The sequence below is a fragment of the Sminthopsis crassicaudata genome, chromosome 1 (assembly GCF_048593235.1).
Source record: "Sminthopsis crassicaudata isolate SCR6 chromosome 1, ASM4859323v1, whole genome shotgun sequence".
In the NCBI taxonomy this organism is placed as follows: domain Eukaryota; kingdom Metazoa; phylum Chordata; class Mammalia; order Dasyuromorphia; family Dasyuridae; genus Sminthopsis; species Sminthopsis crassicaudata.
Genome location: NC_133617.1, coordinates 10603369 through 10619752, shown reverse-complemented (window position 1 = coordinate 10619752; position 16384 = coordinate 10603369).

Here is a 16384-nt window from a genome sequence, read left to right as displayed (position 1 = left end):
GGTGTCTCTCAAGGTGGGATAGAGCATTGGACTAATAGTTGGGGAGACCCGAACTCAAAGCCGGCCTTGGACACTTCATAGTTGTGGACCCTGAGCAGGCCACTTCCATGGAGCCAGCCCCTGGTCCAAGGCCGGCTTTGAGGATCAAGTGTGAGTCACAAACCTGAACCTCGGGTGTCCCACTTTATTTGATGCTGGCTCTTGTGAAAGGTCCTGTGGCTCTGGAGGGCTCCCCTGTTGCCTTCAGAGGCATGCTCAGTCCTGCTGACCTGACACCCCTGATTTAGCAAAGGCCTAGCTGGGATTTAGTCTCCTTTGCTGAGAATTCATCTGTCACATCCCCCCACTAGGTGGGTGTTCCCCAACATTGTCTTGGGTTTCTGTTCTCTCTTCTAGATCTCAAGGAACTCGGCACTTTCCAAGGGTTGTTTTTATGCAGCTGGAGTTCTAGGTTTCTATATCTAGCCTTAGGCTCTCTCCTTGAATTGGATATTCTACAGCTTCCTCAAATTCAGCATTTCCAAAGTGGAACTCATGGCCCACATCCACCCCTGCTAGTGACCCTCCCCCCTTAAAATTTGCTCTTACTGGTGTCTCCGGGTTTGAGCAGTCGTCTAGGCCTCCTCCCTGCACATCCAATCCACATCCTCATGATTCTCTCTCTCAGGCGCCCTTCTCCAGGCACATAGCTCCCACTCTAGTTAGGGACCAAATCTAGCAGGTACTATTAGGATAACATTCTGATTGGTCTCTTTACCTCACGCTCTCCCCGCTTGAACCTCCACACTTTCCACATGGGGTTCTTAGTACCATTTCTTGGGAAATTTTCCGTTTTTATGGATTCCAAGAAAAAACAGTTGAGAAATTGGGGGAAAGTATTGTTTTGTGAGAAGTAAAAGTTAATGATCAATAATGAGTTAAAGGCGTCTGCGGACAGTGTTGAAAGCAAGAGCAGGGTGCACTGACATAAGAGGTGAAAGTTAAGATGGATAGGTCCAGGGTAGGAGTTTCGAGGAGAGAGCTCAGTCGGAACTGTTGACTTTTAAGTCTGTGCTCATGGCTGTGTCTGCTGGTAATAGTGAGTCATTCTTGGAAATCAGTGTTATTAAGTTTCTATACATAGTATACTTTGAACAGTGTTCCAAGAAGCAGAAGAAGTCCCTAATTGATGATCTTGGTCCATGCTCTTGTGTAGTGGTTTACCTTGTAGGAGAGCTGAATGGTAGCATTTGAATAATAATAATATTTGCAGGCATTTTTCAATATTTTCCAAATATTTCCATATTTGAATATCTGCTATAGACTAGAGTTCTTTGTAAGTACTACTAAATTTAATGTTTATTTATTAAACACAATTTTTTTACTTCTCTCCTTAAGTTTTTTAAAAAAATTTTTCCAATTGCCAATTGGAAATTGGCAAAATTTCCAATTTTTACAATATGAAAGATAGTTTTCAACATTAACTTTTATAAGATTTTGATTTCCAAATTTTTCCCCTTCCCGAAACAGCAGTCAATCTGATAGAGGTTATTTATGTGCAGTTACATTAAACATTTACACATTAGTCGTGAAGTGAAAGAATCAGTGCAAAAGGGAAAAACCACAAGAAAAAAATCAAAAGTGAAAATAGTACGCTTCAGTCTGCATTCAGATGCTATGTATTTCTTTCTCGAATGTGGATAGCATTTTCTATCATGAAGCTTTTAGAATTGTCTTAGATCATTGTATTGTTATGTCATAGCTTAACTTAGTATCAGTTCATATAAGTCCAGGTTGTTCTGAAATCTGCTCATCATTTCTTATAGAACAATGATAATCCACTACATTCGTATACCATAATATGTTCAGCCATTGCCCAACTGATGGGCATCCTCTCAATTTTCAGTTTCCACAAAAGAGGATATAAACTTTTTTGTAAATGTGGGACCTTTCTCCCTTTTTATGATGTCTTTAGCATATAGACCTGGTAGTGTTATTTCTGGATCAATAAGTATGCACTGTTTTATAGCCTTTGGGCCTAGTTCCAAATTACGCTCCAAAATGGTTCACAACTCCAACAATGCATTAGTGTTCAAATTTTCCCACTTCTCCAACATAATTTTCCTTTATTGTCATATTTGCTAATCTGATAGGTGTGAGGTAGTATCATTCAGTTGTTTTAGTTTTCATTTCTCTAATCAATAGTGATTTAAAGCTTTTTACATATGACTATAGATAGGTTTAATTTCATCTGAATATTGCCTGTTTGTGTCTACTTTTATTAATTGGGGAATATGATAAATATTCCGTATGATAAATTTGACTCAATTTTCTATATATTTAAAAATGAGGCCTTTTTCAGAAACCCTTGGTATAAAAATTATTTCCCAGCTTTCTGCTTTCCTTCTAATTTTGGTTGCAGTAGCTTTTTAAAATTTAATGTAATTGAAATTATCCATTTTGCATTTCATAATGTTCTCTTATCGCCTGTTGGGTCATAAATTCTTCCCTTCTCTATAAATTTGACAGGTAAACTATTTGTTTCCTAATTTGCTCATCGTATCATCCTTTGTGTCTAAATCATGTACTCGTTTTAACCTCATCTTAGTATATTGTATGAGATATTGTATGCCTTATTTCTGCCATACTATTTTCCAATGTTTCCAGCAGTTTTTGTCAAACAGTTTTTATCCCAGAAGCTGGAATCTTTGTGTTTATCAAACAGTAGATTATTATAATCATTGACAATTAAACACAATTTTCAAGATCCATAATAAGAATTTGGAATGTTGGAAGTATTTTATGAAAAATACAAGAAGTCAGTTTATTTCCAGATCCTTTTTGTTACAATATGTTAGTTCACAACAGTAGTAAACTGTATGTTTACTATCTTTTTTGCTTATTCATTTTTACAGAAAGCCTCTTGCATCCCTATCATAGAAAGATGATTCACTTATTATGCTCACACATTATTTAAAACATAAATTAAACATTGTACAAAATAAATATAGGATAACTTAAAATTTGGGGAATCCTTAACAATGCCTGGGAATTTAAATTTCTAGTTTCCAGTCCCAAAGATTAATATTTATGGGGAATTTGAAGACACCATCCACATAACTGTAAAAATCTTTGGCTTATTTAATTACAATGATTCCCTGTTACCTCCAGAATCCAATATGAATTCCTCTGGAATTTTAACCACTTCATAGCCTGCCCTTTTTACCTCCCCAATTTTCTTATACTCAACTCCTTCAGTGTTTAGTACAACTGGCTTACTAGCAAAGTCTTGAAAATAGCCACCCCTTCCCAGCTTTCTATGGATCTGGATGCCCCCTATATCTGCTGTGCTCTGCTAGCTCGCTCTCACTTCTTTCCCCATCACTGGGCCTCTTACAGGCCATTTACTTCACACTCTATGTAATTTTTGTGGATTTATTTACATATTTTCTCCATTATATAAGCTTCTTGAGAAAAGGGATTATTTGTGTTTTTTCATTTCAAAGTACTTTGCAAAGTGCTTGGCACGGAATAGGTTATTAATGTTTATTTACTAACTTTAAGAAGAAAATAAATGTTAGCTATGGAGTCAGTTCAGAGAGCACAGAGGAAGGGGTAGGTAACTTTTGGGGATAGGAGGTAAGAATAAAGGAGCAAGAGAGCAAAAACAACAAAACCATGGATGTAAATGGGATGAACTTGCCCATAAAATGGAGTGAGTTTTAAAATGGATCAGAAAACAGAACTTAATAATTTGTTGTTCAGAAGAAAAATACATTTGGGTGGAACAATGGGTAGAGCACTGGACATAGAGTCAGAAAAACTTGAATGAATTTGACATTTACTGTCACCCTGAGCAGATCAGCAGTGAGGACAATAATAGTACCTATTTTCTGGGCTGTTGTAAGGATCAAATGAGATAATTGTAAATTGTAAAGTACTTAGTATAGTCCCTGGCACATTGTAGGCATATATAAATGTTATTAGTATTATATCCTACAGGGTTAACATAGGGGAAGAGTTTATTATAACTTAGCTAGATTTTTTCTTAAATGGGGTGGCAGTCACAATCACAACATTAAAATATACATGGTTTATGTGAACTGATGCTAAGTAACAAGAGCCAGAAGACTACACAGTAACAGCAACATTTTGCAGTGATCAACTATAATTGACTTAGCTCTTCTTAGCAATGCAATGATCTAAGAAATATCAAAAGACTCGATGAAAAATCTTATTCAGAAAAAGAAATATGGATTCTAAATGCAGATTGAAGCAAACATTTCACTTTTGTTTTTTCTTGTTTTCTCCTTTTCTGATTCTTTCACAACATGACTAATGTGGAAATACTGTTAACATTATTGAGCACGTATAATCTGTATGAGATTCCTCCCTTGAGAAAGGGCAGTGGGAAGGAGAGAGAAAAATTTGGAACTTGGAATCTTAAAATTTGAATGTTGAAAACTACTTAAAATACAAATATACATTGTTTAAAAAAAAATAAGCAATGAGAGTACATCATGTGTAAAAACACCATAAAAAATGAAACTATCAGTATTAAATATACTGAAGATCATTGTACTTAAAGCACAATAAGCAGAACCGAACACTGGAGAAAGTACTGATTTTGGAATCTGAGAATCTGGCTTCAAATCTGGCCTCTGAAACTTGATTTCTGCCTCACTTTGAGGCATGTCATTTACTTTTCTTGAAATCCACTTTCCTTGGAAAATGAGAGCTGGACTAGCTGATTTCTGAGATTTCTTCCAAGCTCTAAAGCAAGAAGATCAAATCAAATTCCAAAAAGTTAAGGATCTGAATCAAATCAAGAGAATAGATCTTATTGATTACTGAATGAGAAATAAAAGTTACATACCTAGTCTTCATTCTTTCCCTGTCACTGTTGGAAAAGCTGGACCTGTGCAAGGACAAAGACCTCAGAAACAGGCAGATATATCCACATATTCCTATTTAATGATAATGATAATTATCATACAATGATAAAAAATAAAGTTATATCCTAAGATAATTTTTAAAAGATTCAGACTGAAATAGAAGCCAAATAATGTGATAATTAAGAAGTGAAGAGAACAAATCAGTGAAATCTATTCAAGAAAGTGATATTGAAATAAGACATTAAAACCTATGAGATGCAGCCCTTAGGGAAAATTTTCTATTTCTAAATGCATTAAATGAAGTAGAGGAAAGAGATCAATGGATTGCCATACAACTATAAAGAATAGAAAAACAATCCTGAAATGGACAAAAAAATCAAGAAAACAAATTGAAAAAATTATGTGATAAGATTTTTTTTTTGAGAAGACCAATGAAAATAAACTAATTTCATGTGAGAGCAACAAAAGAAAAAAAATAGCAAAAAATCACAATAAAAGGAAATAAAGGAATTTCCCCCCAAAAAAAATATATCCCAACATGCCAACAAGACATGAAGTTTAAAATGACCAAGTATAAAATTTTTAAATGAACAGAATAGAGAATCAGAACTACTCAATTTCAGAAAATAAAACTAATTAGAGCAATTCCAAAAGGGAAAATCAAAATGAAACCTTGTACCTATGTGGAGTTACAAGTGAATTCAAATAAGAATTAAAGAAAAGTTCACTTCTACATTTATACAAATTGCAGAAAACACCAGGAGAAAGACCTTTATCAAACTCTTTCCATGAGATAAATTTGCCCAGATAGCTAACCCATCAAGAAACTTGGAAGGGGAAGAAATTCTTTAACATCATCAATAGGAAAAGACTTAGTTAAATAATAAAACATTAAGAATAGCTAACATGGACATAGCAGTTACTGTAGTGTCAGGTACTTAAGTGCTTGGCAATTATCTCATTTGATCATAACCATGATAGGTAAGTGCCATTATTGTCCACACTTTCTAGATGAGGAACTTGAGGCATGCAGAGAATGACTTCTAGGGTCACATAACTAATGTGTTTGAGTCTAGAGTTGAACTCAGGTCCTTTTAATTCTAGGCACTATACTCTCCACTGTGACACTCTACATGTCCTTTAAACGAATACCTTAAAAAAAATTTACTGTGATTAGGTTAAATTTATGCCAGGAATGGAGAAAATTCTCAAAATTTTCCACAGTATACACATAATAGAGCATATTAGTAAAATAGTGGTAAAAACCATAAGATCATAAGAGAAAACCTTTGACAAAACACATTGATGTTAAAAACACTAAAAAGGGAATAAATTGAGCATTTTACATTATATACATATATGACGTGTCATATATGTATATAATGTGTAACTGTTCAGTCATGTCCAACTCTGTGACCTATTAGGGTTTTACCTCAGCAAAGACTTTACGGGTGAAGAAACTGAGGCATACAGTTAAGTGACTTGCCTGGTTCACACAACTAGTAAGTTTTTGGAGTTTTTTTGGACTCAAATCTTCCTGACTCCAAGTTTTATTTGCTGCTGCCATTTCTGACTCAACACACACACACACACACACACATATATATATATATATATATATATATATAAATGAGACATCCTGAGGGAGGATTCTCCGGTGAGAACCTCATGAAGATCCCATGAAGAGGAAAAAAATAATTTCCAATAAGCATTGCCCTTTGTCACATGAGCTCACTTTCCCTTAGCTTCTGTATGTCCTTGGGGTAGATTGTGCTCCTAGTTTTCAGGTAATGCTTTTGTATCAACTGTTCTTAACAAAACCACCTTAGTACTTCTAAAAGGTAATTAAGTCCCTCTTATGTGTTATGTACTGTGCTAATCGCTGGGGATACCAAAAAAGGGGGGAGGGGAAAGTTTCTTCTCAACTTACAGGCTGATAGGGGAGGCAAGAAAACAGTTATGTCTGAACAAGATACAATAAATTGGACATAATCTCAGAGAGAAGGAGCCGAAATTGAGGAGGTCTGGGAAGGGTCCTTGCCAAAGATGACTTTATAGCTGAGATCTGAAAGAAATGAAAAGGGAGAGGTGAAAACAGTGCTCCAGATATGAGATATGGCCAATGGAGTTGGGAGATGAACGGCTGTTAGGAACAACTTGGAGGGGAGAGTAAGGTGTAAGACTAGAAAGGAAGGGGGTCAAGATTGAAGGGAACTTTCTGTTTATTTGGAAGGTCACAAGCCACCTGGCTTTCTTGAGGAGGCAAATGATATGATTGGAAAGATGGATGATTATTGGAGCAGGGAGATCAATCAGAAGATTAGGGCAACAATCAAGGCCCTGCCCCTTGGTGAGGGCAATATCATAAGAGAAAGGGTTGAGCATAAAAGGATTTAGTAAGCAATTGGATGGGGGGAGGACAGTGCAGAGTTCAACAGGACATCTAAGTTGTGAGCCTGGAATAACTGGGAAGATGGTGATGTCCTCAACAGAAATGCAGACATTTGGAAAGAGAAAGGTTTAGAGGGAACAATGTTGGACATTTTGAGTTTAAGATATTTATAGGACATTCAGTTCAAAATTCCCAATAGAACACATTTGGCATGATTTAAGTGTTTAATGAGTATCAACCTTATCAACTGGTGAGGGAGAGAATTTTGGACTCAAAATTTTAAATGTAAAACAAATGTTCGATAGCTAGAGTTGCATCACTGGAGGTAACAAGAAAAGCTAAGACTGGACAAATAGATCTGGGAATTACTAAACCAATTACCATTTAAAACAATATAGCTGGGGAATAGAAGGTGAAAACCTGGGGAGTCATCTACTATTAGCTGGTGAAGATACAGCAAAAGAGGATTAAGTTTGTAGAGGGAGAACCAAGAGAGAAGCTCATGAAAACCTAGAAATTATCAAAGAAAATTTTGACATTCAGTGGCTGCAGAGAGCTCAAGAGGAAGGACAAATGAGCCCATTAATATCAAGTGACAATCATTGAGGGAGTGCACAATGGGGGTTCATGAGCAATAGAAACAAACCTTCATCCTCTCAGAATTGCTCTTAAAGTCCTGTGGAGAGAAATAACCAGACACCCTCTGAGGACCCAGTCTGCTGGTATGAACAAGGGTTTGGAAAAGTAGCTCCAGAGCATGTGCCAACTAGGCATTGTGATAAAACAATAAGGAATAATCATACTCAGGGGAGGCAAAATTATAATTCATATCTTTCAGGGTTTTTGTGAAGCAATTGGGGTTAAATAATACAGCTAGTAAGTGTTAAATGTCTGATGTCTGATTTGAACTCAGGCCCTCCTGACTCCAGGGCTGGTGCTCTATCCACTGTGCCATCTAACTGCCCCACTTAATAACTTTAGTATGGTAACAAATTATAAAAATAAACCTACCAAAAATTACTTTCATTTATATTGTTAACAAAAACCAGGAAAGAAATTCCATTTGAAAATATTACAAAATGCATAAAATATCTGGATGTTCATTTATCAGGACACACTCTGTATATAACTGACTAAAAATACTTTTTTAAAAAGAGTAAAGTAAAACTTAAAACAATTGGAGAGCTATTCATTCTTTATGGTTGTGTTGTGTCTATTTAATAAAAAGCACCTAAGTTAATTACAAAGTAGGTAACCAAGACTCAGAAGGTATTAAACATAGTAGCCTAATACTGTAAGAAACGATGAAGGAGATGGTTTCAGAAAAACCTGGAAAGACATCAAATTTTGCAAATGAAAGTGAGCAGAATCAGGAGAACATTGTACATAGTAACAGCAAATTATGCTATGATCAACTGGGAGACTGCATTCTTCTCAGCAATGCAATTATCCAACATATTTCCAAAGGACTCATGATGAAAAATGCTCTCTATCTCCAGAACTGATGGAGTCTAAATGAAAATATAAAACTACTTTAAAAAAAAACAAAACACTTTTTCTTTTTTTGCGGGGGGGGGAGATCTGTTTTCTTTCACAATATGATTAATATTGAAACATGTTATAACAACATAATGCTCGCCTTCTCAATGTGTGGAGGAAAGAATTTGGAACTCAGTTTTTTTTTTTTTTTAAGTGAATGGTAAAACATTTATTTTACATGTAATTGGGATATATTTGATGAAATAAATAAAAAATATATTAAACATAATAGCCTAGTGTTCAACGAGCCTAGAAATAAATGTCGAGAAAAGATGCTTTGATTGACTGAAAAACTGGAAAGTCATTTAACAGAAAATAGGTGTAAACCCACATTTACACTATGTATCACAATAAGCTCCAAGAAGAGATTAACTCATTCAAAAAAACAACTAGAAAATGGAGGAAGCTGCATTTCACATCTATGGTTAGGTGGAACTTATTTAACTAAACAGTGGTGCTCATAAAAGATAAAATAGAAACTTAAATTTCTTTCCAATCCATAGTACTTAGTTTTCAATTACATGTAAACAGTTTTCAACGTTCATTTCTATAAGATTTCACGTTCTAGTTTTTTTCCCTCCTTCCTTCACCTTTCCTTTTTTTAAGACAGCAAACTGATGCAGGTTATACATGTACAATCATGTTAAACCTATTTACCTATTAGTCATGTTGCGAAAGAAGAATCCTAATAAAAAGGAAAAACTACAAGAAAGGAAGAAAAAAACAAAAGTGAAAATAGTACGCTTTGGTCTGCATTCAGACTCCATAGTTCTTTCCCTGGATGTGAACAGCTCTTTCTTTTATGGGTCTTCTGGAATTGTCTTGGGTCACTGTACTGCTAAGAAGAGCTACGTTTGTCAAAGCTGATCATCAAACAGTGTTGCAGTTACTGTGTACAATGTTTTCCTTGTTCTTTTCATTTCATTCAACGTCGATTCATGGAAGTCTCTCCAGGTTTTTGAAATCTGCATGCTCATTTTTTACTTTTTTCCCTGAGACTGGGGTTAAGTGACTTGCCCAGGGTCACCCAGCCAGGAAGTGTTAAGTGTCTGAGGCTAGATTTGAACTCGGCTCCTCCTGACTTCAGGGCTGGTGCTCTGTCCACTGCGCCCCCTAGCTGCCCCGTGCTCATCATTTCTTATAGATCAATGGTATTCTATCACATTCATACACATGAACAACTCGTTCAGCCTTTCCCCAGTTGATGGTCATCACCACAATGTCCCATCCTTTGCCACCACAAAAAGAACTGCCATAAAATTTTTTGTACATGTGGGTTCTTTTCCTTTTTAGGATTTCTTTAGGTTACAGACCTAGTACTGGTATTGCTGGATCAAAGGTTTTTAGTGCAGCTTTATAACCCTTTAGGCATAGCTCCAAATTGCTCTGCAGAATGGCTGGATCCATTCACAACTCCACCAACAATGCGTTTTCCCACATCCCAGTTTTCCCCCATCGTCTCCAAAGTTTATCATTTTTCCTTTATTGTCAAATTAAGTAATCTAGTAGATGTATGAGGTGGTACTTCAGAGCTGTTTTGATTTGCATTTTTCTAATTGATAGTGATTTAGAGCATTTTTTCATATGACTATAGATGGCTTTAATTTCTTCATCAGAAAACTTGCTATTCATAACCTTTGGTCATTTATTAATTGGGGAATGACTTGTATTCTTATAAATTTGACTCAGTTCTGTAGATAGTTGAGAAATGAGGCCTTTATCAAGAAACTGTAAAAAATTGTTTCCCTTCACATCTTGATTGCATTTGCTTTGTTTGTGCAAAACTTTTTTTTTTTTCTTTTTGTGTTGAGGCAGTTGAGGTTAAGTGACTTGCCCAGGGTCACACAGCTAGAAAGTGTTAAGTGTCTGAGACCAGATTTGAACTAGGGTTCTCCTGACTTCAGGGTGGGTGCTCTATACACTGTGATACCTGGCTGCCCCATGTGCAAAACTTTTAAATTCAGTGTAATCAAAATTATTCATTTTGCATTTCCTAACTCTTCTGTCTCTTGTTTGGTTGCAAATTTTTCCTTTCTCAACAGATCTCACAGGTAGAAATACCATAAGATTGGTTATGGTATCACCCTTTATGTATCCATTTTGATCTGATCTGATCTGATTTGATACAGTACGAGATGATGGCCTGTGCCTAATTTTTGCCATAGCATTTCTAGTTTTCCTAGCTGTTTTTTGTCAAAGCTGGAAGTCTTTGGGTTTATCAAATAGATTACTGTGTCTTCAGAACCTAACCTATTCCAATGGAACACCACTTATTTTTAAGCCAAAAAATTTAGTTTTGATGATTGTTGCTTTGAAACATAGTTTTAGATCTGGCATGGCTAGACCACTTTCTTTTACATTTTTTTCATTAATTCCCTTGTTATACTTGACCTTTTGTTCTTTCAGATAAATTTTATCTTTTTTTCTAGCTCTCTGAAATATTTTCTGGCAGTTTGATAAGACATTGAATAAGTAGGTTAATTTAGGCAGAATTGTCATTTTTATTATATTAGCTCAGCCTACTCATGAACGATTGAGATTTTCCAATATTTTAGTGCTGACTTTGGGTGAAAAGTGATGTATAATGTGTTCATATAGTTCCTGGGTTTGTCTTGACAGGTAGATTCCCACATATCTTATCATCTTGTCTAGTTATTTTTAATGGAATTTCTTTTTCTATCTTTTGCTACTGGGCTTTCTTAGTAATACGTAGCAATGATGATGATTTATGTGGGTTTATTTTACATCCAGTAACTTTGCTGAGGTTGTTAAATTATTTCAAACAGTTTTTTTAGTTGATTCTCTAATTATAGCATCTTATTATCTGCAAAGAATGATAGTTTTGTTTCTTTATTAATTATTCTAAGTCCTTCTATTTTTTTTTCTTTCTGGGGGGATGTGTGTGTGTGTGTGTGTGTGTGTGTGTGTGTGTGTGTGTGTGTTAAGTGTCTGAGACTGGATTTGAAATCAGGTCTTCCAAAACAAGGCTTTGACCCACACCTAACATTACATACTAAGATAAGGTCAAAATGGGTTCATGATTTAGACCTGAAGAGTGATGTTATAAGCAAATTAGAAGAACAAGGATAATTTACCTCTCCAATCTCTGGAGAAGGAAGGAGTTTGTGTCCAAAGAAGAACTGGAACTCATAATTGAACACCAATTAGATATTCTTGATTATATTATATAATCTAAAAAGTTTTTGTACAAACAAAACTAATGCAGACGAGATTAGAAAGGAAACAATAAACTGGAGAAACATTTTTACAGTCAAAGGTTCTGATAAAGGCCTCATTTCCAAAATATATAAAGAATTGACTCTAATTTATAAGAAATCAAGCCATTCTCCAATTGATAAATGGTCAAAGGATATGAACAGATAATTCTCAGATGAAGAAATTGAAACTATTTGTAGTCATATGAAAAGAGGCTCCAAGTCATTAATAATCAGAGAAATGCAAATTAAGACAACTCTGAAATACCACTACACACCTGTCAGATTGGTTAGAATGACAGGGAAAGATAATGCAGGGGATGTGGGAAAACTGGAACACTAATACATTGTTGGTGGAATTGTGAATACATCCAAAAGAGATCTTAAAGGAGGGAAAGGGACCCACATATGCAAAAATGTTTGTGACAGTCCTCTTTGTAGTAGTAGGGAACTGGAAACTGAATGGTTGCCCATTAATTAGAGAATGGCTGAATAAGTTGTGGTATATGAATATTTTGGAATATTATTGTTCTGTAAGAAATGACCAGCAGCATGAATAAAGAGGGTCCTGAAGAGACTTACAGAAACTGATGCTGAGTGAAGTGAGCAGAACCAAGAGATCATTGTACGTGGCAACAGCAAGATTGTATGACGATCAATTCTGATGGATGGGGCTCTCTTCAACAATGAGATGATTCAGGCCAGTTCCAGTGACTTGTGTTGAAGAGAGGCTTCTACACCCAGAAAGAGACTGTGGGAATTGAATATAGATTACAACATAACATTCTCACTCTTTTTATTGAGGTTCGCTTTCATTTTGTTTTCTTACTCATTTTATTTCCTTTTTGATCTGATTTTTCTTGTGCAAGAGAATTTTATAAAAATGTTTACACATATTGTATTTAATATATATTTTAACATGTATAACATATATTGGATTGCTTGCCATCTAGGGGAGGGGGGAAGGGAAGGAGAAAATCTGAACCACAAGGCTATGCAAGGGTCAGTGTTGAAAAATTATCCATACATATGTTTTAAAAATAAAAAGCTTTTTTTTTTTTTAAAGCTTTTTAATTAAAAAAAAAAAAAAAGAAAAGAAATCAGGTCTTCCTAACGTTAGGGCCAATGTTGTATCTACTGCATTAACTTCTTTTTCTTCTCTTATTATTAAAGCTAACATTTCTATACAATATTAATAATAGTGGTGATACTGGGCATCTTTCTTCACTCTCAATATTATGGAAAATCTTTCTTGCTTTCCCCATTACATATAATTCTTGCTGCTGGTTTTAGATAAGTAATGCTTATCATTTTAAGGAAAACTCCGTTTATCCCTATGCTGTTTAGGATTTTTAATAGGGATAGGTGCTATATTTTGTCAAAAGCTTTTTTGCATCTAGAGATATTATCTAGAGATAATATAATTTCTGTTAGTTTTGTTATTGATATGGTCAATTATGTTGATAATTTTCCTAATACTGAAGCAGTCATGAATTCCTGGTATAAATCCCACTGGTCATAGTGTATTATCCTTGTGATAAACTGCTGTAATTGCTTTGTTTAATATTTCATTAAAAATTTTTGCAGAAATATCCATTAGGGAAATTGGTCTGTAATTTTCTTTCTGTTTCCTGGTTTAGGTATCAGCACCATATTTGTGTCATAAAAGGTATTTGATAGAATTCTTTCTTTGCCTATTTTCCTAATAGTTTATATAGTATTGAGATTAATGCCAAACTTTAAATGTTTGGTAGAACTTACTTTTAAATCCATCTGGTCTTGGAAATCTTTTCCCCCTGAAGTTTCTGAATCCTTTTTAATCCTTTTTTTTCCCCCTTTTTCTGAGGCAAGTGACTTGCCCAGGGTCATACAGCTGGGAAATTTTAAGTGTCTGAGACCAGATTTGAACTCGGGTCTTCCTGAATTCAGGGCTGGTGCTCTGTCCACTGCACCACCTGGCTGCCCCCCTTTTTAATCCTGATAGTGGTTTCTTAATATTTTAATTGTATCTTTCTGGGGGCTTGAAGTAGTTTCCCCTTGACTTGATAATTCTGGAATTTGGCTACAATATTCCTTGGAGTCTTCATTTTAAGAGTTCTTTCAGGATATGATCAACAGATTCTTTCAGTTATTATTTTACCTTATGGTTCTAGGCTCTCAGGGAAATTTTCCTTGACAATTTCTTGAAAGATGCTATCCAGGCTCTTTTATTTTTTATTATGGCTTTCAAGTAATCTAAAATTCTTAAATGATCTCTTCTGGATCTATTTTCCAGATAAGTCATTTTTCTAGTGACTTATTTTACTTTTTTTTTTTTCCTGAGGTTAAGTGACTTGCCCAGGGTCACACAGCTAGGAAGTATTAAGTGTCTGAGGCCAGATTTGAACTCGAGTCTTCTTGACTTCAGGGCTGGTGCTCTATCCACTGCGCCACCTAGCTGCTCCTAAATTTTTTTTTTCATTCTTTTGAAGTTTTTTGAATTAATTCTTGATGTCTCATAGAATCATTAATGTCCATTTGCCAATTCTAATTTTTAGGGAATTATTTTCTTCAATTAGCTTTTGCATCTCCTTTTCCACTTGGCCAATTCTACTTTTTAAGGTTCCCCCCCCCCCAATTTGGCTAATTGTATTTTTAAGGCATTGTTTTTAGTCACATTTTGTCCTTTTTTCAAGTTGTTGACATTCTTTTGCATAATCCTCATTTCTTTCCTTAATTTTTAAAAAATATCTTATTTGGTTTTTAAAATCCTTTTTGAGCTCTTCCCAAGGTTATTTAGAATTGAGACCAATTTATATCCCCCTTAGAGGTTTTGCAATAAGCCATTTTGACACTGTTCTCTTCTGAGTTTGTTTTGATCTTCTTTGTTGCCATAGTAACTCTCTATAGTCAGAGCTTTATTTATACATTTATTGTTAAAGTGGATTTCCTGGCTTTCCAGTGGAACCCCTCTCCTGGGCACTGTCCCAGGCTTTTTGGGAGGGGGTCAGGGTCCTGGTCTCTGGCTTTCTACGCCATGTGTTGGCAGCTTGCCCACTGTCATCCACCTAGCCATGCCTGTTGTGCCAGGGGTTCCCGGGCTGGGCAGTTTGCCTTCTTTGATGGAGCTAGAAGCCCCGAGCTGGTCTGCTGCATCAGGCCCGAGGGGCCTCCACTGCCGGTCTGTGCTGTGCAAAAGGGCCTACCACTGGCTTGCCCAGACACCCCAGCGATCCAATCCAGACCCTTTCCTGAAGTCCTAAGGTTACCGTAAGTTGGGAAATTGTCTCATTCCCTTCCCTCACCATTTTTGGTAAGTTCTGTTGCTCCAGAATCCGTTGAAAGGCTCGATTTAACGTTGCTTTTGAGGGAGACTGGAGAGAGCTCAGACGACTTCGTGACTTCTCTCCTCCAACTTGGATTCACCTTAGTTTTAATGAAACCAATTCATTAAATGTCTTTTCATGAACAAAACCAGGTGTTTTGTGATATAATTCTGGGTCTGGAGTCAGGAAGACCTGCATTAAAGTCCAGCCTCAGTTACTTAGGCAAGTTATTTAACCTCTCCCTGTCCCATATTTCCTTATTTTAAAATGAGGATAATAATAGCACCTATCTATCATGGGGATCAAATAAGATATTTGTAAAGAAACAGCACAGTAAGGCACATAGTAAGGGCTTAATAAATGCTTATTTCCTTCCTCCTTTACCAGTTTCTCCTTCAATGTAGCTAGGATAAAAAAAGGAATTCATTAAAGACTGGGAAATTTTTTTTTTTTCCCAGTAAACATTCTTAAGGAATTGATCTGCCTTTACCAGATCTCAAACTATATCATAAAATCATAATTATCAAAACAATGTGATTGATACTAGCTAGGAAATAGAGTAGTGGATCAGTGGAATAGATTAGGTACACATTACATTATGGTAAAAAATCTAAAGCACGATAAACCTCCAAATTCAAGCTTTTGGAACAACAACAAAAAAATCAATATTTGACAAAGACTGCTGGGAAAACTAGAAAACACTGTGGCAGAAACTAATTACATGCCAACATTTCACACAATATACAGGATAAGATCAAAATAGGTACATGATTTACATGTAAAGGGGGATAGCATAAGTAAATTAGGGAAGAAAAGAATGGTTTTATCAGATCTATAAATAAGGGAAGAATTTAAAGCCAAAAAAAATAGAGAACATTGCAAGATGTAAAATGTTTCACTTACCTAAAATTAAAGTTTTTGCACAAACAGAACCAATAGAATCAAAATTAGAAGCAGAAAATTACTACTGTAATAGTATTTTGTTTTTCCAAACATGTAAAGATTGTTTTCCACATGAATTTTTCTAAAACTTTTCTGTTCCAAATTTTTATCCCTCTT